The following is a 21697-nucleotide window of genomic DNA, read 5'->3' on the forward strand; positions in this document are numbered from 1 at the left end:
AGATAATTACTGATTATTTACATTCATCGTACTGATTACGAGACCTTGCGCCAGTAAGTAGGCAAGTGGCCCGAGGCTCAATGGCCTAACCGGAATATTGCAATACGGTGGCGATCATTGCACCGGATCTCCGTGTTGTGGTAGGCAGAGAGAATACTTCGATTAGTGGCGTTTATTTGTAAACTTACTTAGACCTCGTATTCCAAATTCAAACAATCCTGGGGTAATCGATCAAAGGAAATAAGCTAAGAGTTGGCTAAGGCGTTGTGGGTTAATCCGCTAGAAAATGCCCATGCTTTAATTGTAGCTTACTTAAACATACCATTTCACCAGAAATGGCCCAAGGCGTTTAACACATGGTATTTACCAGAGAAAAAGCAACCAATTTTTCTCTGTATACACAATCATTCTAAGCTTATAGAACATTTATTTAGGTAGTAAAGTGCTGACCGTTTTGAGAATTGAATTTTTGTTTAAATATGAGGTTTTGCTAGTAAATCCATCAAGGAAATGCTAGAATTTAGTAGTCTTGGACACTCAAGGCGACATGAGCAACACCAATGTTGTCTGATTACTATTTTTCCGATTTAACCAAAAAAAAAACCTCCATGCAGGTTTTGCTTTGAAGATTTAAGCTGGACCTGGCAGGTAATAATAAACCAATATGGTAAAGTCTTAATGTATGGCCTGTTTTTTTAGCTAGCATCAAAGAATTGGGTCTTGTATCTTGCGGATGAAGTCAAAGCAGCCAACTGTTCCAACGGAAATTTGAAGTAATTGAAAACAGGATGATATCTATTAGTTATTTATACCACACTTATGGAAACCGGGTAATTTTGAAGAAAAAATGAGTTTCTGGAAAAATAAAACTTTCTGGTAATTTTAGCAGCAAGAAACTGTTGTTTAAGCTCTATGAATAGAGAACTTCCAGTTGCTGTTTTTCTGAAGTTTCTAATTAGTTTCAAGGATGACATATTTTGGGTGTTGTGGGGTTGGGTGGGTGTGGGTGTCAAATAATGGCACCACTATTTGATGCTGCTAATAGGGAATTTTAAAGTAAAACCAAAACTAACCAGGGCTTTGTGTTTAAGATCAGGACTTTGGCAAAGCATACCGCTTGTTTATCTGGCTGAGCTTTGGCTACTTGAAAATTGATAGAGTGCTTGAAAGATGAGGTGAAAGAGTATTGGTGTGTCAGCATGGAGAAGTTCTTTGTAGTTCCTACCAAGTTCGCCATGAAGAAATTGCAAGGTCATTTGAACAGATGGGTCATTTTTAAGTAAGTTTCTGTTAGTTTTTATCAGGCAAATGAAAATTTTTGTACCACCAGAAAGAGCTTCGAAATTTGTATGTTATTCTGACATTTTGGAAATAGAAAATCAAGAGAAATTAAGATAAAATAAAATTTTGTTTTTGATATTTTAAAATATCACAAAACTGCAAAAATGAATACATTTTTTGACAAACTTTTGTAAACTAATGAATAGACGAACTAACCAACACCAAATTTTTTGTAAGAAAAATTTCAATAACATTTAAGCATAATACAAATTTTTAATTACTTTATATAAGTTTTACTTTTGGCATATTATGGTTATTTTTTACAGTTGCGTTCATACCATTCAGGTTGTCTTAAAAGTTTTATTTTTTACTTTATCACACGTTTGGATTCGGCCATTAAAATAAGTGTAAGGTTTTTCAAATAATTTGGGTTTTGTCAAAACAGAATCTAATTTAAATTTTTTAATTACATAAGGATTTAATATATGTTAGCGCAATTTATAGTAGTGTAACAATACGCCCTATTTTATATTTCAATTATAAAAAACTTGCTATCTCATAAAAGGGGGCCAAAAATATTTTTATCGCTTGATTAATTTAAATTAAACGCCATATTGTTTAACTTACTTTTCGTGTTTTCCCAGAATATGCGGAATTTTGAGTTTCATTATTTAAATAAATGTTTTATAGTTGACTATGGTATTTAGAAATGAAAGATAATTTATTGTACTTTTGTATTTTTCAACAAGTATTTAATTAATTTTCAATTAACTTACAGCTACCCTATTATCCATTAATCACATTTAAATCCACAAAAATACATAAAATATGCAATACAATACACAAGTAGATCATGGTGTAATGGTTTAAGAATCATTATAATTTATCTTACTTTTACTTTTGTTAATTAAGAAATTTTTATTTCTAATTTGAAAGTCTCTAAATCTATTTCTTTAATATTATTTGGAAGATTATTGAAGAATTTTAGAGTAAAATAGTTAATGCTAGACCTACAGTTCTCAAATCTGAAAATTTCAGGGTTTATATCTTCATTAAAATGGGTAATATAATAGTGAAAGTCATTCTATTGTATAATTACCTAAGTGTTCTTTTATATTTTTTAGTAATTAAGCCATCCAATCTACATCAGCAAAAAGATACAACACTAAAAGAAGTATCTTAAAACCATTTATTCGCACATCATTTCTAATAAAAACCATTAAATGACATTCCATTTATTGACACATGAAAATTAAAATATATATATTAACAGAATAAAGTAACTAACTCAAACAAACTGTCTTTCTATATTTTCCAAAATTTCTGGAGTAGGCAGTACTTCAACAATGCAGTTTTTTGAATGCATGATACATTAGTTCAACTTCAAATGGTAGCATTCTTTTTTCCATAATATAATGTGCTCAAGACATAATCACCAACAGAAATGTTTTTGTTATCTCAAAGAATATTTCACTATTTGATTTCAGAGATAATATCTACATCTTCCGAATTGTCATCACTGTCTATCCAGCTTTCTTCATATTCTGAATTCTCTGAGGAAAGTTTTGTTTCTGGAACTTGTTACCCGAATTTTCAATTATTCTTCTACATTGTCATTCAGTATCACATTTCAAGTTACAGACTCTACAATTTGATCATCAGTCAGTGTTTCTCTTGGTACGATATCACTGCGTATTTGTTGTTTTTTCGACCACTGGTTGAGAGGAAGATCTTTGTCTGAGTCATGCTTCAAGCAATTGGCAATGGTTTCACTAGTAACCTTTTGCCAAACCATATGAATGTAATTTACGGCGTCCAAGAGGTCTATAATCTAAACTATTACACATTGGTCCATTGACTGAAGTTTCGAATTTGTTTTAGGTGGTTTAAACACAAAATGCATTTGTTCTAATTTCACATAGAGGTAATTCTTAAGAAGCAGTAAATTGTTCTTTGCTTTCATTTCTTCATCCTATTCATGTAACTCATCTGTAAGCAAGCTTAACTGTTTGCCCACACCAACAATTTCCTTTTTTCTGATCCAGGCATGTTTGCCGCCACTAGAACTGTGATCTTTTCTTTAGCTCCAGCACAAGGTTCAGTGTTCAGAACAAGTTTCAGTGTTATATTGGTATCATTTTATAAAATAGGCCTGTTTCATCCGCATTAAAAATGTTTGTCGTAAATTTCTGATACACGTTCTATCCAACTCCTAGAATAGTTGAACTATGCTTTTCCAATTTTGGTTCACAATTCACTTGCTTTTTCTTGTAAAACACTAGCCCGTATAAGAATGTTTCCTTCCTTTTTTGGGAGTAAACAACTTAAGAAGTCCTTTATCCACGTCTCGGCGTTTAGATTTTCCTGATTTTTCACATTTAAGGCTAATAAAACCTTTTATAAGCTTTAAATCGCCACTTTCCCACTTTGATTTTTTTTAATAATGTCATATTTCTACTTAAGTGTAAAAGCTTTAAGATATTGTTTCTCCATTTTATTGCGTGATTTACGATTTACCGAATGCCAATAAAAACTCCGATTTCACGAGCATTACTTCTTACACTACGCACCGACACAGTAAAAGTACATCGAATAAAAGTTCATTTTAACTGGAAATTCATACTTTTGTTTAGGTCTGAAAGAAAATACATAAGCTATTTACCTAACAGTGACATACTAATCATTGGTTAAATATATCCTTTCTACAAAAACTAAATATTGGCAACACCGCCACAATGCAAGCAAAAGTTATGATAGAATCTGGCAAATAATTAAATAAGGAATCTTTTAAGGTTTGTCAATAATTGGAAGAAGTATTATTATTTTAAGTAATTAATCACTGACACACAAGTTCATTCGTTTCTGCATCTATTATAACTAAAGCACAGTTGGAATTAAAGTTATAAATAAACTACTAATTAAATAATTTTAAATGTTTCTTTTTAGACAACCATTTTTTCTGTCATTGACGTGTTAAGGTGGAGTCGGCCACAAACCATTCACCCAAGCCTGATAAGCCCCTTCCCATTGCTGTATCCAAAGTTTTTTTTTTTGTATCCGTTTCTGTGGTATTACACCCACAGTTGTTTTTGATTTTTGTTTGCCAATATCAATATCATTGATATATATTTATACCAGTAAAAGTGAGAGCACTGAACTCTACACATATTCTATTTCCATGTGAATGAAAAGATTTTTATATATGATTTATAATGAAAAGATAAATATATATATATATATATATATATATATATATATATATATATATATATATATATATATATATATATATATATATATATATATATATATATATATATATATATATATGCGCGAGCATTGAAGATGCCAAGTGAGATTTTGGCGAAACGTCTGCAGGATTCCAGTCGGATGCAGGATTTGCAGGATTCCAGTCAGATGCAGGATTCCAGTTTCCATTAGTTAATTGTTGTTAGAGCCTGGATAATGAAAATAATATTTAAAAAAACCTATCCATAAAAATATTTACTAACATAGCTACTAGATGACGTAGACCATAAATAAGTACCAAAAATTTTCATAAATTTTACATATCACTAGGGAGTCAGTCATCTATCAAAAACTTTTCAGACGATTTTTAAATTGAAACAAATGTTCACAGTTCCTTGAAATATTACTTCTGTTAAGTAGTTGTTCTTTTTTATTTTTATTCTTAGATTTTATCCAACTGTCAACCCCTATGAACATAGATGAGTCATGTTATGCCCAAAAAATTCTTTAACGTGAAGACTTACATTCTCCCTCATTGATAGATTTATTATATTTTATAGTCATTAAAATTTGTAAGTAATTAGTTTTAATTTATATGATTTTTGACATATTTTATTTCCATGTGAATGAAAAGATTTTTGGCTCTCGATTCCTTTAGCGTTGGTTGTTGATGAATCGAAGTTGCTGACGTTTCGTCCATCATATTGTTGGCTTCTTCAGCGCTTAATTGAAAAATTTCCAAGAAAATTTATAAATAGTAATACATTAATTTGTGGAATTTTCGGTGAATAATTAACAACCAAGATTCTTGATTAAGTTATTTTGCATGGCGTCAGAAGAATCTGCTGTGGTTGTTGGCAGATAAATTCGCAGGTTAAATTAGATTTCAAGTTTCAGGAAATTTAAAAAAATCTTTCTTCTTTTTCTTCTTTTTGTATGTGGAGTATGTCGGGGTCACCGTCTCACTTCCTCAGTGGAATGCTCTCCGCCTGACGAAATATTGATCCAGCATTCGTCACTGCACACTAATGTCGGACGTTTCTGAGCCATGAATGTTGTTTTCTTCATGAAGGAGAAGGGTCGGGGTGGAGTAGCGAGCACCTCTCAGTATGTGGCCATGGTATGATAATGCTTTGTTTTGCACTTTTGTTTCTTTATTGCACACGTTGGTTTTAATCATCTTTTAACTCTTCATACTAGAATGTGCACCAATAGCAGTACCAGGGAAAGTCATTAATGCAGTCATAAAATATTTAAAATTTTCATAAGATCCACTAAACAGGCATTACAGCAGAACCAGACCAAATTGAATAAATGCAATTAATTATCCGCCAAATCTGAATACTTTCCTAACACTGTTCGATAGGTAATAAATTAAATTAAAAAAAACATATTTTATTTTTATCAGATTAGAATATATTTTTGGCCATCTCATTGGAAGATTTTTTTCACAGCTGAATTATAAAATATGGTTATATTTACAGTTGACTGTAGGTTTTGCTTACATACTTCTGTATTTGCGTAATTCAAATTAGGTTACATGTTGACAAAATTTAAATTTATTAGAGAAATTTTAAGGTTCAGTTATATGGCCACTTGTGATGAGTATGTAATAAGAAGATAGTAATATGAGACATATGCTTATCCAGCTGCTTTAATAATATAAATACGCGCTCTAATCGTAGGATAAGACAGTCTTAAAGTCGCTTTGCAGTAGTAATTATTGTGTTACTTGTGTTTTACATAAAAAATCGTTTTTTAAAAATGCGATTTTCGCAGTAGGATCCTTTTCAGTGTATTTTTGGAAATCCGTTGGAAGTAGTGTACCGCATCGCTGTTGCGAATCGATAGTGATTTGTGCGCTGGATTACTGGTACAACACGCTTCCGTTTCAACGGTTAAAGAAAGAATTACAGATCTACATGGCAGAGCACTTGGGACTCCTGGTACCATAGACTATCGGTACGCCGTTCGAGAGCCAGCAGGACGAATTGTTGTAACCCAGCGTCCACTACACCCAATACCTCACTTGGGAAGTGAATCTCTCGGACGAACGTGTTGGTTGATACAGGAACGAAACTATGAACCTATTGTAAGTTTTTACTGAATTGTGTTCCTTATAGTTGTGACTCCTGTTAGTTAAGAAGCGAAAATTTTAAATTTGTTGATGAAAATTTGATGAAAAAATTTAGAAATAGAATATCGGATATTACTTATCCTCGAAGAAATAATTCTACATAATCAACCGCGAGATATAGACGAACTTTACTCTAATATTTCTTTATTATATTGTATAGCCGAAAATAATTGTACTTTTGTAAATACTAGTCTAGAAACCGAAACTATTAGTGCAATGGCCGACGCTTTGAGATCAACCGTTAGTTTGCTAAAATCCTTTGATGGTACCCCTTCTCGTTTGGATTATTTTATTAAATAAATCGACACTTTTCGCGCAAGGTATTTTAATAACGATGTATCGCAACAAGAATACGTTATTTTGGCAATTAAATCAAAAATACTAGGGACAGTAAAGATTTTTTATTAACTCGACCAGACCTTACAACTTGGGTCGAGATAAGATTAGAGTTGAGAACGTTACTTATAGATCAAAATCCTCAAAATCTAGATAATGCTATTGACATTATTACAAATTACGAAATTCTTACAAGTCAAAGTCAGTTTAAAAATAATTATTTACAAAATAATAACCTAATGAGGCACAATATATAGAAACCAATCAATTATATTTTGTCAAACGCCCAAAGAGTATTTCACAACCCACCAATTCAACTCTATAGACAATCGAATTTCACATCAAAATCAAATTCTTCAAGCCACAAAATCAATTTTTCAAACCTCAGAATCAATTCTTTAAGCGACAAAACCAATTTTTCAGGCAACCCTTTCAGCAACCCCACACCTCTAATCAAAACAAGCCCCAGAACTGAAAAAATCAATAGCCCCTCAGGTGTAAGTATACAACCTAAAAAGCCATTTTCTCAAATAAGACCACAATACAATAATTTCCAAAAACAGCGACATTAACTCCGAAACTAACGAAACGCAAGCCAATTTAACCGACCTTAACGAATACGATTATTACTGTCATTACAACCCAAACTACGAAAATGTTGAACAGTTCGAAGAAGAAAATAGCATTGTTGATCAATTAGAAAATTTTCAGTCAGTAGACTCGGACCAAGCAACCCTGTTTAACCCTAAATAGTGTTCAAATAAAACAGTTACCCTACATCGAAATCCCTAACTATCAAATCTGTTTACTTATCGATACAGGTTCCAATGCATCTCTTCTTAGACCCTCTTTAGCAGAAACTTATTTTTCCGAATTAATTAAACCTTACGTAAATACCCTTCAAACATGTGCAGGTTCAAACAAAGCTACACATATAGCAACTATCCCATCAAGCTATTATCTTGATTCGGGTTTAAAAGCCGTCGTCGATTGGAATTACTTCCTAACGTTTCGCTAGCACGAGTGACGAGCTTCTTCAGAGGTCCTTCCATCTCCGATGTTGGACGTAGACTGTCTACGTCCAACATCGGAGAAACGTTAGGAAGTAATTCCAATCGACGACGGCCTTTAAACCCGAATCAAGATAATAGCTTATCAACGGGCCGCGAAAGCCTTAACCAATTTAACTATCCCATTATTTACTTGCTTTGGTATCACCGAACCAATTGAATTTATTCTTTACCCATTTCATGAATATTTTGACGGTATTTTAGGAATTAAAGGTCTTTGTAAACTAAATCTAAATATTGATTTAAAGAATACGAAGTTAAAAGCCGTTCTATAGAAATTCCCTTTCCATATAGAACAAATTTCGACGACTACGTAGTAGAAATTCCCCAACCCCAAAAACTATACAAAAAGCAACACTTAGGACTAATCTACCCAATAATAATAACGTAATAATACGACATGGATAATGCCCTACTGTCGTGAAGATGAAATTGAAATACAAGCAACCCTTGTTACGATTACAAATAATTCCTATACTGTCGATATATTTAATCATTCGAAGGTAGCGTTAATAATAACTTACTTCTAGAACCATTTGAACTTAACAACTTTGAAATATTTAATTTATTCAGATGGAAACTAAAACTTCAGGAATATGAATACACTATTCAATATAAAAAAGGCAAACAGAATGTCAACGCTGACGCCCTCTCACGCCATCAAAAGAAATACACCCCGTAGACCTAGTAAAACACCCACTAACACATATGTCAGCTGTATGTGAAGAAGACGAGAAAAAAGATGACCAATATTTATGGCACGAAAAGATTAAACATATCTTCGAATCACAGGAAAACCTGTTTGAAAAAGCGCAAAAAGGTCTGAACGAGTTTGAAAAATTTTATCAAAATTGGAAACCAATCGAACACTCGGAGATAATTAAGGAAATTCAAGCAAATATTTTTGATCAACAAAATTATAAAATAGAACAAGGCATTGCTGTAGATTTTAAACAAAAATTTAACAACCTACAATATCTTATCGATAAAAACTCTAAACCAGGAGAAATAGCAATATTATTTGACAATAAAAATAATCGTTTTATTTATTATCTAGTTACTAAAGAAAAATCTAACCAAAAACCAACCTCCTATATGCTTTGGAAAATCTTAATTAATATGAAAAACCATGCAAGAGAGAATCAAGTTACACGAATTGCAATCCCTAAACTAGGATGTGGACTAGACCAATTGGATTGGCTAAAGGCAAAATCAATGATTAATCACCTATTCCAAAGTCAAGATATTGAAATACTCGTATGTCATTGTTCGAAAAAGAAACCCAAAATTAAGATAATTTCGGATATTCAAATAAGACCTCCAAATACAGTTAAAAAGACACTACAGCTCGAAAAACTAGAAGAACAAAATAACCCATCTACAAGTAAAGAAGCTCACGAAAAGGTAGATAACTCTGAAATGGACACGGTTCATTCATCTAGGGAAAATCCAATTATAGGAGCTCCATATGCACGAAAAGGTAGATAACTCTGAAATGGACACGGTTCATTCATCTAGGGAAAATCCAATTATAGGAGCTCCATATGTCAATAAAGCCCTTAATACCTTTAAAAATGAAATTCTATTTAGATGGACTGATTTAACATAACCTCATGCAAGAACAGACACTTACTGTTTACATTTCCCTAATAAGGAACTAGAACCAGTAATTATAAGAAGTTTCTAGGAAAGGTTTAAAAACAATGCATTTAAACTCGTCATTTCTAACACGTTACTCGAAGATGTTAAAGATCAAAAGGAACAGAAAGAAATAATAGAAAGATATCGCACTACAAAGACATCACATCGAGGAATGACAGAAAACAAAAAATATTAAGCAAAAATATTATTGGCCAAGCCTGGAAAGAGACGTAATAAATTTCGTTAATACATGCGAAATATGCCAAAAAACGAAGTATGATAGACATCCTTATAAAATCGGGTACAAACCTACACCAATCGGAACTAAACGCTTAGAACATATTTATATGGATATATACTCGATATCAGGACAAAAATATCTTACAATAATAGATAACTTCTTTAAATTTGCAACAGCATACCCAGTTAATGAAACTTCCCTCGAAATATGTCAAAGCTTAACTAAATTCTTCTCCAAGTAAAATTACTATGGATAACGCACAAGCTTTAAAAGTAACCTAGTACAAGACTTATGTAAAACGTATCGAATCGAGTTACATTTCACTACCCCGTATAATCCAAATTCAAACTCACCAGTCGAAAGCTTCCATTCGTCCCTTACAGAAAGTCTAGTCACTCTAAAAAATGAGCATCGTACCAAAACGATCCAAGAGCTAATGGATATCGCAATATTAGTAAACATTCTTCCCATGAGTATACTCCTTTCCAAATTCTAAAAGGAAATCTGAAGCATCAATGAAATTTTGAGAAAAACCTAAATCAATTGCAAACAGATTATGTGTACGAACTTTCGCAAATCTTTACGGAACTTAATGAAAAAATAAATTTAAAACTTAATGCAAAAAAGGCAAATGTTTTAGCAAAACTAAATGAAAAACGCAAAAATGACCCCGAAATACTCCAAGGTACTAATCAATTAATAAATACACCTCGGAAGTTTACACAAAAATTACAACCTAAATATAAACTAATTCAATTTAAAAATCAAAGACACCTAAAGATGTTAAAAGACATTTATAATTTTAGGTAAGAATGAAGATTGCCATTCTCCTGCTGCCGCTAATCGTATATACCCCATACCAATTAATAATAAAATATCCGTTATAAACAATCCCTATCTTTTGAAATAGACAGACGATTTCTTTAACCTAAAGGAAAACTGCTACAAAATCCCTCCAATAACCTGCTTAATAAAAACGAACCCTGTATTCCACAAACAATTAATTTATCTAATCATTGTCCAATGATTCCTCAGCCTCAGCTACCCAATAAAATATATTGTGGTTATCCCAAATTCCCCAGAAAATATATATTTTTATTGCCCAAATCAAAAGTGTTGAAATAATAAATAAAGCATCTTTAATTCTGCCCGCAGAGTGTAATGTTAAAATTAAAAATAAAAAAAAATGTCTCAAAAAGGAGACGTAATTAATTTAAGACTAAAACTTCCGTCCATAGTTATTAATGAAGAATTGGTTCATAATATCGAACCACTATAGTTAAGAGAAATTAATGTTGAAAATATAAAAGAAGATATGGAAAGTGCTCGAAACCTAGCAAATCACCCTCCTAAAACTCTTAACTTTTGTAAACTCTAGTGTTTCAATTACTTTAATACCTACTATTATAATTATACTAATAATAATCATTGTATTTTATTATTACCTAAAAATAAAATAAAATATAAAGGTGGGCATAGAACTAGAAACTATTCGAAAATCAACCCCGATTTTCTCAAACTTTAGGAGGGAGGAGTTATATGGCCACTTGTGATGAGTATGTAATAAGAAGATAGTAATATGACACATATGCTTATTCAGCTGCTTTAATAATATAAATACGCGCGCTAATCGTTGGATAAGACAGTCTTAAAGTCGCATTGCAGTAGCAGTTATTGTGTTACTTGTGTTTTAAATAAAAAATCAGATTGTTTCTTTGTTTGAGTTAATTTCTTGTAGACGGAAATTTTATTTAAAGACAGGAAGATTGGTAGGCATATAATCAAAATCGGGAAAAATAATAGGTTAGATTCTGGTAATTTCTTTCTTGTAGTTCACAATAGTTGTCTCGTCGATTTTCATTTGGCATCCGGTTTGCAAGGTTAGAAACTAACTCCCTTCTAACTTCTGATGCTCTTCTTGGTCTTCACAGTTTAACTTTGTCAGCTTGCTTTTAGGCCAAATCAATAGCCATATGTTGGAATTATCCAGTCGGTTTAACAGTGACGTAGATCTCTTCGCAGGTAGTAGGTTTGGATGATTGCAGCAACTGAACTTTGCAAGGACTCTTCGTTCTAAGTTCTTTAACATTTCCTTGCGGACATAGGTACCCTGACGTCGTCATTTCTTTACAGGGACTTCTTCGATATATATAGTGTAATTGATTTATGATTAAATATTTATTACGCCATTTAGCAACCTTAAAGAGACTCTGATGTTTAAGAGGGACAGAATACAAATGAAAATATTCAAATTCATTTTGATTTATTATTGAAATATGCAATAGATAAGTTATCCTATTATTTAGAATAAAGCTATCGAGAGTAATCAATTTTTCAAAATGTATTATGGTTTCCAAGCTAATAGGCAAGGGCATTTTATTTTTTCTCAATTGTTTAAGTTCACTAAAAAGGTCGTTTAACTTAATAAAAGTAGGATGTAATATTCTTAATTTGGAAATCGGTATGGAATTTTCAATATCTTGCAATATAAAATCAATTATTTCATAAACGTTGATTATTCCGTTAACAATATTTTTAATAAGAAACATATTTTCCCGATAAGTTGTTTTTTAAACAATGTCACTAACCTGATTTAATTTTCTTTCGATCAGTTTTTCATTTTGTTTTATTTGTTTAATAGTAGACTTAAATTTGGCTATTATGTTTGTCGAGATTGAGTTTTGATTTCTAATATTCCTTTCTAACTTATTTTGATTTAATTCAATTTCTCAATTTTTAAATAGTCCGATGTTTCGGCATAATACTCCGGGTGTTTTATTAATGAGTTTATGTTATTAGATCGCAACCTTAATTTATTAATTTCGATTAGTACCGCATTAAGGTCGTACTAATACATAAGGGTGTAGGAGTCTTCAGTCAATTTTGCCTGCCTTAGTTTAAATGGTTGTTCGTCTTCATTATAAAATATATCGGAATATTCTTTAATTAAATTCAAAATTTTATATTTTCCTTCGGAATTAAGATGATCAATTCCAAATTTGGAAAAATCTAATTTAGGTATTTCTTTGGCATTATCAAAACAATTGAAATATTTTAAAAAGTTCTGAAAAGAGAAACGTAGAAGAAAAGTTTAATTTTTTGAGGGAGCTTGTTAGAGAAAGTATAAAATGTCTTGAGGACAATCTTAAGAACTTGATCAAAGATTGTCGCATTTTAAGTGACAATTTAAAAGCAGACGGATGAAAGCGGCCAGGCTGGAGGATAAATTTGTAAAAAATAATCAACATTGGTTGGATACTTCTATTTCTTTTCTAAATTATGCAATAAAAACACCAAAACAAATGGGTCGCCCAAAAATCAACTCTGATCGTACCAAGCGTAAAAAGACCGAAGTTTTGCGAAAATCTACCCCACTCGAGGAATTAAAGTATGCAACACAGATGACTTTAAGGTCAGCGGGACAAACACAGGCCTCAAAATTAATGCAGGACATGTCAATTTCTCCAAAACGGGCAAGTAAATATAGAAAGGCGTTCATGAAGATGGAAGAAAGTAAATGTCGTCTAATATCAGGTGAAAATGCTCTAGCTTTATTGGTGGACGCCAAGATGTCAAGACACCAGTATTGCTTAGTTAGAAGGTGCGACCCCGAAATTATTCCTTCTTATAAAGTTGTGCAAGCAGAAAAGAAAAAATGCCATCCAAATCAGGAGCACATAAAAGTAATTGAGGTATCAGCAGAAGTTCCGTTACAAGTTTTGTTCAACCACACTGCAGAACGCCTATTGATGACTATACAAGGTAATATCAATTTACTCAATGACGAACAACTAAAAAAAGCTTTGTTTAATTACGAAGTGGGGTTTCGATGGAAGCTCAGGTCATAGTTTTTATAAGCAGGCGTTTCATGGATCTGAATCGAGTGATTCAGCTGTTTTTATAACATCATTAGTCATTTTTTAAATATTTACTACGTTTGAGAATTTATGCCAAGTTTTGAGCTCTCCTGCCCCAGTGTGTGACGTTTTAATTCTCACGACTTGTTCGACTCGCGAAGAAATTGTTATGCAATTAAATTCGGAATGCATTTTTTTAAATTGTAATTTAATATTCGTGTAGGGTGTTTTTAAATATCCCTTGTTAAAGTCGAGATTTGCTTGTAAAAGTGTAAGATTGTCGAGACCTAAAAGACCGTCGAATATGTTATGAAATTTGAATAAATAAAATTTCAAAAAAGATGGGATCATTGCACTGTAATGATGTGCTGATTTTTGAAAGACAGTAGCTTCTATAAAAGGATCATTTATTATATAATTAAGATATAATTTTTGTGCAATATTGGGATCGATAAATGACCTAGTTGAGCCTGAATTATATTATTTCTGATGATCGCTTGGATTTGACATATTAAAATATATAATTTGAGGTGTTATGTCTTGTGATTGTGATCATTTCCCGAAAATTTTCGTTTGCAGGTTGCTGTTCGTTATATCTTTGTTCTTGTTCGTCGTAATTGGGCAAATAAAGACAATTTTCAGTGTCATAATCATAGGATGCATTATTTGCATAATAATGATCATAGGTAGCTGTATCCTGGTAATTTTGATTATCGCTATATAAAATTTGGTTTTATTGGTCCATGTTTTTCGGTTTCGGAGTTAAACTTCTTCTATCGTAAACTTTGGTGTATTGTAATTTTGTTTTGTAAAGGTTTATATGTTGTTGACTCTATTCACGCCATCGGTGTGGGTGGTGGAAAGTTTTTTTGTTGATTATTAGGTTTACCGAATACTTGAGATTTAGTAAAATATTTTGTTGTGGATTTCTATTAAAATTTGGCCTTATATTGATGGATTCTGCGCATGTCAAAAAACTTGGTGGTCTAGGAAAGTCATATGAAAATCATATGGGTTTTGTGCATTGACATTTTGTAGTCTGAGCATGTCCTGATTTGGCTGGAATGAATGCATTGGGAAATTTGTTTGAATCGATCTAAAACTGGGAATATTTCTATCAATCGGAATACTTTAATTGTATTGGTTTTGAAGATGAATGAATGTTAAATTCTTGGGTTAAAATTTGCAAAGACTTCGTTAGGTTATTTGGCCGCATACACCTGACTGTAGTGCCAAGAGGTTCTCTTGTGTCACAACAGTTCTTTTTTTCCGGGTAATTCTATTGAAACGCAACAAATCGAGTACGTTTGCTATATATATATATTCCCGAAAATCGTTCCGACTGCGCCAGTTAACTAACCAGACCGTGATTGCCGATTTTAAAAAAAATAACTTTATTTTCGTATTACAAGTTTACAACAAAAATATTTTCAGATGACTGCCCGTTGCGCATCTTTCCCATCGTTATGTTGCGAGTCTTGCACACTCAGCAGGTTCTCAGGGTGTATGGTAACAAACTCGTGTTAACTTCCAAGGTAGAGGACACTTTTAACAACTTATCTAGTTTCTATGTTCTACTTTTTTAAAAAATGGCTTATTAATTAAAAAAATAAAAATTAAAAAATATTAACAGTAGGTACTGTTTTTTTTTTATTAATAAGAATCGTTTATTATTTATCTTGTTGTTAGGATGTTATTTCATTAAAACTCCAAAAGTAAAAAGAACAGTCCTCTAATATTTGTTGTTTCTGAAGGACACGAGTTGGTAACTAAAATGTAGACATTTTTTAGATAGATAATTTATTTTTCAAAAAAAAATCCCGAGTTAACCAGTGCAGTGGCGACCTGCAGCCTAAATTTTTGTTTGTAGACCGTCAGTAGCACGTCGTTCGTTAAAAAAAACAATGAAATTTGCAATCATTTATGAGTTGATATGATCTCTTAATTTTTTTTAAGTCAGTCCAACGATTTTTACTTAAAAGTAAAAACTAATTTTTCTGCATGCTGTCATATTAACGATCTTCTGCTCGGATAGTAGGGCTGCACTGCACTGCTAGTAGCTGTTTAAGGTCATATGACAGCAGACTCTATTTTCTTTTTAAAATGTTAAAGCAATTTTTTATTTGTTTTGAAGATAATTTCGATTAATACAAATACACAATATATTAAAAATAAGCAAAAAGAAAATACAAACAAATCAATTTCAGGCATCATTGAAATACAGCACAAAAGTCATGGTATTTTTTTTGTTTTATCTTTTACTCCTGTGTATTTTCGAAAAGGGCCCAATATTTTATTGAAACTTACAAACTGATTGTCTAAAATCAGCTGTCTATCCCTGTTCCTATGTAAAATGGACAAACGATTATGAGACTACATAGACTTCGTTTTATTATCACCTGAATTGTGCAAACATAATGTTATTACGCCATTACTTTTCTTATCTTATGTCCCTAAAAATTAAGTATTAAGTAGATTGACTGTGTTAATCATCCATATGCCTCCGGTAATCAAAACAAAAGTTTTTATTTTATAGAACACATAACCTCCGTTTTTCCATACTTTATTAGCCTATGTTTTCAATAATACGCCACAAGGATGTCCATTATTGTTCGTGAACCATATTTTTGTTTCCAAACCTCATAATTTCATCGCACTCCAATTCTCCCAATTCTCAATGCTCAATGATATTTCGTTTCTCATTGGGGGTGTTATTGAAAGTTCCACGGGCACGGTATCCCTTTTGGTTGTGCTTTTCTTGGTACGCGTTGAAATGGTCATTGTTCAGACCAGGGAATGTTACCAATTTGTTTTCTGTGCTCAGATTGCTTTAATGAGCTTTTTTTCCCTGGTTCCGTGGTTATGGCGCAATGGTACCAGCAGAATTACCTCCTGATATCAAAGTTTCGTCCTGATAGTCTTCTGTGGTTTTTGCTGAGGATCAGCGCCATGCTGTTTCATCACCATTCCAATTGTCGTCCATTTTTGCGATTCAAGTGTGGTTAAAAGTATGGCTCGAGAATAAGAGGAGTTTTCTTTTCGTTTTACGATTCGCCGACCGTGAATTTTCTCATCGAAGTGGTTCATGTTCTTATTACATTAAATTCGTGACATGTTTGTGACTGGTAAGTTTCTTATTTTAGTTTGGATCTGTCTAATAATATATTTTTTAGAGTTTACAAACTGTCTTCGCCATTTTGTTTTTATTTATTATCAATTGCGTGTTTTTGAACGAGGCATGTTGAATGATTGAGAAAATTATTTTTTATTCTGCGGAAAGTGGCTCAATTGATTTTCATCCTTTCCCCATATTGACATAAAAATTAACGCAAACGAATAAATAGAAGTCAATACTTGCAAAATTAATAGAATTTGCTATGGTTTTCTGGAAATTTGAACGTAAGGTTTCGCTAAATTTTTATGCTGGTGAGATTTGCAAGTTAGTTTATAACAAACGTTTTATATATTCCGTAGCTTTTATTGTTAGAATTTTTTAAAAATATCATCGGCACTGTGTGGCAAAAGTTGTTTAAATTCATTTGTGCTTTTAAAATAAAATTTAAAATTGTGCTTATAAAATATTATTATACAGTATCACATGCATGGGAATCTCAGCTTAGATTAGTTTAGGAAAATTTTTTGTTCTTTGAAGCTTATTTACATGCCGTTTAGAAAAAATTTTCTTGGCCTGCTGGGATATCATCATATCATCAAATAATTTCAGATTTGGTCTGCACAGTTGGATTTGCCATTTCTTGGGCTCGAATAGTAGAAAAGCGTATTTCATTGTCTATCATTATTTATATCATTGCGGCCAGCATCATGGGCAAAAACAATGGGCATGTTTTCAATATCACAAGTCCGAGCAACAAATGGTGCGTAAAAATCATTGGGCGCTTTCAATGTGATCATCGCTGAAATCGCCCAGTCGGTGTCGTCAGAGAACTCTGCAATCAAATCATTAGTTTGCATTTAAACTTTACAAAACTATTTTCATTTACACAAACTCTTGTAAAACATATCAAATAATCGTTATTTACAAAACACAGTTATATAACGGTGGGGCATACCTACAGTATAGTCACTATAAGTGTCCCGATGCGGTTTAAACTAAATTGATTGTGGCTCCACTACGAGTACGCTAAGCCGTAAAGGGTTAAGCGAATTGAATTAGATTGCTTGTATAACTGCTAGATAGCGTTTCCCACAAATAAAATGAATTTTCTCGAGATAATTATATATTGCAAGAAAAGACAAGACGGACTAATAAGAGTCTAATACGCCAGTAAAAACCGAATTTGGATATGTCTTTCCGACCTTATAATACCAGTTAAAAAATAAAACTTGAAATAATTTTGCATTTTTGATATTTTGGGAATTATAATTATTATTTCGTCCTTTTAGCGATATATAAATTTACTTGATTTGGTATCAATGATTTGTTTACAAAAACATGTTTTTTTAGTCGAAGACAATCATGCAATTTCCACCACCCGTTCAGATACTTTTCATGACTACCAATAGTCTTTCGTCCGTTCGAAGAGCGCAGAGAAGTTGTTTAGGTAAGTCTTTTTGCATCGTTGTTGATCTTTGCTGTTGTTATTCTCCGTAATTTTAATAGATTAGTCATCCAAGAATGAAGAAAAAAAAAAGATTGTCTTTATAAACCTAGGTCCGCAAATGCTTAGTTTCCAAAATACGGGGTGTTAAATGTTAAAAAAAAATCATCTCTTTTACAATTTTTAAAATATTTTTGACCGGTTTTAGCAACAGTATTTATAATGGTAAAAAGCCAAGTTTGCTTCGATTAGATTGAATTTGTGGAGTCCAGTGCCGTCCGTTAGGTGTGCTAATTGTATTGTCAACTGTACTCTATCTACATTTTTACAATTTTTCTTATATACTTCGAATAAACCGCTAAACGTGTCAACTTTTCTGACTCGAGTTGTTTGCGTATCATGCGTCGTTTTCAATCGAAAAAATAATAATCACGAAAATTGACAAAACATTTCAGTAAATGTCCTAAAAAATTAACACTGAAGAAAATGATGAAAAATGAGAACCATCAGTTTAATGGCGGGCATGTAGGCATACATAAAAATCTTAGGTATTAACGGAGCTTAAGTCGTTAAAATAGCTTTAAATAGGTTTGCTTGTTTGTGGTAGACAATGATTTAGTAGCAATCCTGAGATTGTCGAATTTATTCTTTTGTTTCGGTCAGATGCCTCACCACCCCTTACCAAGTGCAAACGTGTTAAGCGTTAGATAAGTTAATTATTTTTTTAACGTTTGATGATGTACTCTTAACCTATGTGTTTATAAAACGCTTAGTACCTATTATTGTAAAGTATATTAAGTGAATAATCAGCTTAAATATCTCGAGGTGTTGGACGGAAATATTTATTTTTTTTTAATGTTTTCTATGCTCTGTTTGGTTCTTAGCACTCAAATTTCTGCGATAAAGCAATGGAGCGCTATAACTAGAAAAAAATAATTTTATGCCAAATATATATTTTTTTAATTTCAATCTTTAATTAATACTATTGTCACATTCAAAAATATAATCCCTTGTTTTTTTTGTAATTGTTGTAACAGTTATTACAGTATAAATGATATATTTTGCATGAGTTCTATCATTTATTAAGTCCTAAAAACAATAAAATGACTTCTGTGTGAAAGAAGGATTTTCGTACGTTTTTGTTTATTTAATTTCGAAGATCGTAGTAATCTTGGAAGCTAAGCTTTTGTGATCTAGATTTATATGAACTTATGAATGTTCAGCCGAAAATGGGGGCATGTTTTTTAAAACACCCTGTATAGAATAACAGATTTACCTTTTTCTTATTTACCTAAGTTACCTACTAAGTTATTCAATTCAATTTAATACGGTCAAATTACTAAAGAGCTGACCTAAATTGTAGATCATAAGTAATTCATGTAAGTCATTGGAAAGAAGCCGGCAGGAACAATACTTTTTGTTTGTATACAGACCCAAAAAAAAAAAATTGATTAGTCGCTAAATTGCCAAAAACCTTTTGTTAATTTTGACACTGTTTTGTTAATTAACGTTACAGTTGGTATGCAGCTTTAACCAAAATATGCTGACCGATTTTGTTAAAGTGATTTTATTAAGAAACAAACCAAGAAATTAAATGACTATACAACAGTTATTACCCGGCACTCTTTTCTGTTTTCTTTATTTGATTTTTAAAAATGTGTTTGTCCTTTTTGCTGCTGTTTTTCAGTTAAATATTTTAAAATATGAAATTATAAGCGAACAATTGGTGACAATATGTAAACTCTTTTAGAAAATTTACATTGTTATCCTAGCACAAGACCGTGACCCACGTTTTGTTTGGTTGAAATCTTCGAGTTTACCTATATAAATTTTTGAGGTCCTCGTTCGTATGCATTTCAAATTATTTATAATTCTCAAGGGTAAAAGAACTACATACTAATGTGTCATCAACTCCAGTTGCGTTAGTATTAGTTTGAGAAATTATTTTTTTTCTGACCAGTCTGATTTATTTTACATATACATAGAAAAAAAAATGTTCATATTATGAAGTTCTGATAAATGTTGTTTCTGGAACATACGGTAAAGGTTTTCAACTCCGGTCAAGTTTTTTTGCATTTATTTTTGAATGATTGATATGAATAAATGCGAAGATTTCGCTTATTTATGCTAGTGTGATATAGTGTGATATTTCTCAGATTTTTATATCGCTCAGGTCAGATTGTAATTTAGGTATTTTTCTTTAGGCATAGTAATACAACGTTAGTTATAATAATAAAATTGCTTTATTTGCAGCACTAATTATATTTAATGCCTGACTAAAAATGAAAATTGCTTAGATATAATAAAAAAAGCGAAAAATTTAATTATCCTCGTACAGTGATTCACAGTTAATATCACACTAGTGAGCAATACGATCAAAGTTTAACATTTGACCTGACCATCATATCTTTTTGGATATCTGTGTATACAACATCGACCTGTCGGTTTTTGTCCAAAACTTCTGAGACATACTGAGTAATATGGACAAGCTTAGTAGTGTTAGATCTCTGCATCCTGAGGTAAAAAGATCTATCAAGAAATTATTTATATTGAAATGTTTAATTTATCGATGTTTCAAATACTTATCGTGTATATTTACCAAATTAACTGTGTCTGCAGAGTCAGCCAAAAGCGGAGCATTCTTTCACCTGCTCCGAATCTATATCAGCAGATTTGATTCCAGACATATCCATAGGTGAGTATAAATATTTTTAAATAATTCAATAAAAATCAATATCCAACAAATTGTTTTGTATTTACTACTCCTTTGATTACCACCATATTTTCAATAAAAATCGATATTATTTCGGTTCAGTTATTTGGTTATTTACTCATTATTTCCCCCTTACGGTATCCCTTTACAGCTTTTGTCCCGCGTTGTGCAAATCAGGTTTGAGTGCAATGCGAAATTTGGAGGTCTATTGTTTAAATTTTAGAATTGAAAGGCTCTTGTTTGGAATTTTTGGCAAAATCCTGTGAATATTTCTTTCCCTTTTAGCAACCACTTTTTGCATCGTTTTCTCTTTGCCACTCTATTTGTTTTCTTATCTTCATCTGATAGCTTTTTCTTTTTGAAATTGTACAAGATTCGCACACGATTATTTAACTGCGGAATATGATGCGTACCGCAGTTAAAATGGCAGCAATGAACAGTCCGTCAGTGATCCAAAGGCCCGTAAAACAGTCGAATCCTGCAGAAGACTGCTCCGACTACGAGTGCAGGGTGCCGTTGCCTGAACTGAGTAGGGTAACATCAAGAGGGCATCCTCAGAAGTATTCGAGCTTTCTTCATGAACGACGAAAGCAGTCAAAATTTAATAATATAT

At 32.0% G+C, this 21697-nt stretch overlaps 1 long non-coding RNA gene across 7 annotated transcripts; it reads left to right on the forward strand.

The window, feature by feature from the left end:
* Positions 1 to 425: 425 nt before the first annotated feature.
* LOC132708604 (uncharacterized) lies at positions 426 to 21172 on the forward strand. 7 transcript variants are annotated; one of them, XR_009620002.1, is made up of 7 exons: positions 426 to 648; positions 704 to 876; positions 1092 to 1279; positions 5475 to 5650; positions 6325 to 6622; positions 18278 to 18374; positions 20991 to 21169. It is a non-coding gene; the product is annotated as an uncharacterized LOC132708604 (long non-coding RNA). The 7 variants fall into 7 exon arrangements; XR_009620000.1 differs by having other exon boundaries at positions 700 to 876; positions 1092 to 5650; positions 20991 to 21172; XR_009620001.1 differs by having other exon boundaries at positions 1092 to 5650; positions 6310 to 6622; positions 20991 to 21172.
* Positions 21173 to 21697: the final 525 nt, after the last annotated feature.

Source organism: Cylas formicarius, unplaced genomic scaffold (genome assembly GCF_029955315.1).
Source record: "Cylas formicarius isolate icCylForm1 unplaced genomic scaffold, icCylForm1.1 PGA_scaffold_12__32_contigs__length_19106922, whole genome shotgun sequence".
NCBI classification, from domain to species: domain Eukaryota; kingdom Metazoa; phylum Arthropoda; class Insecta; order Coleoptera; family Brentidae; genus Cylas; species Cylas formicarius.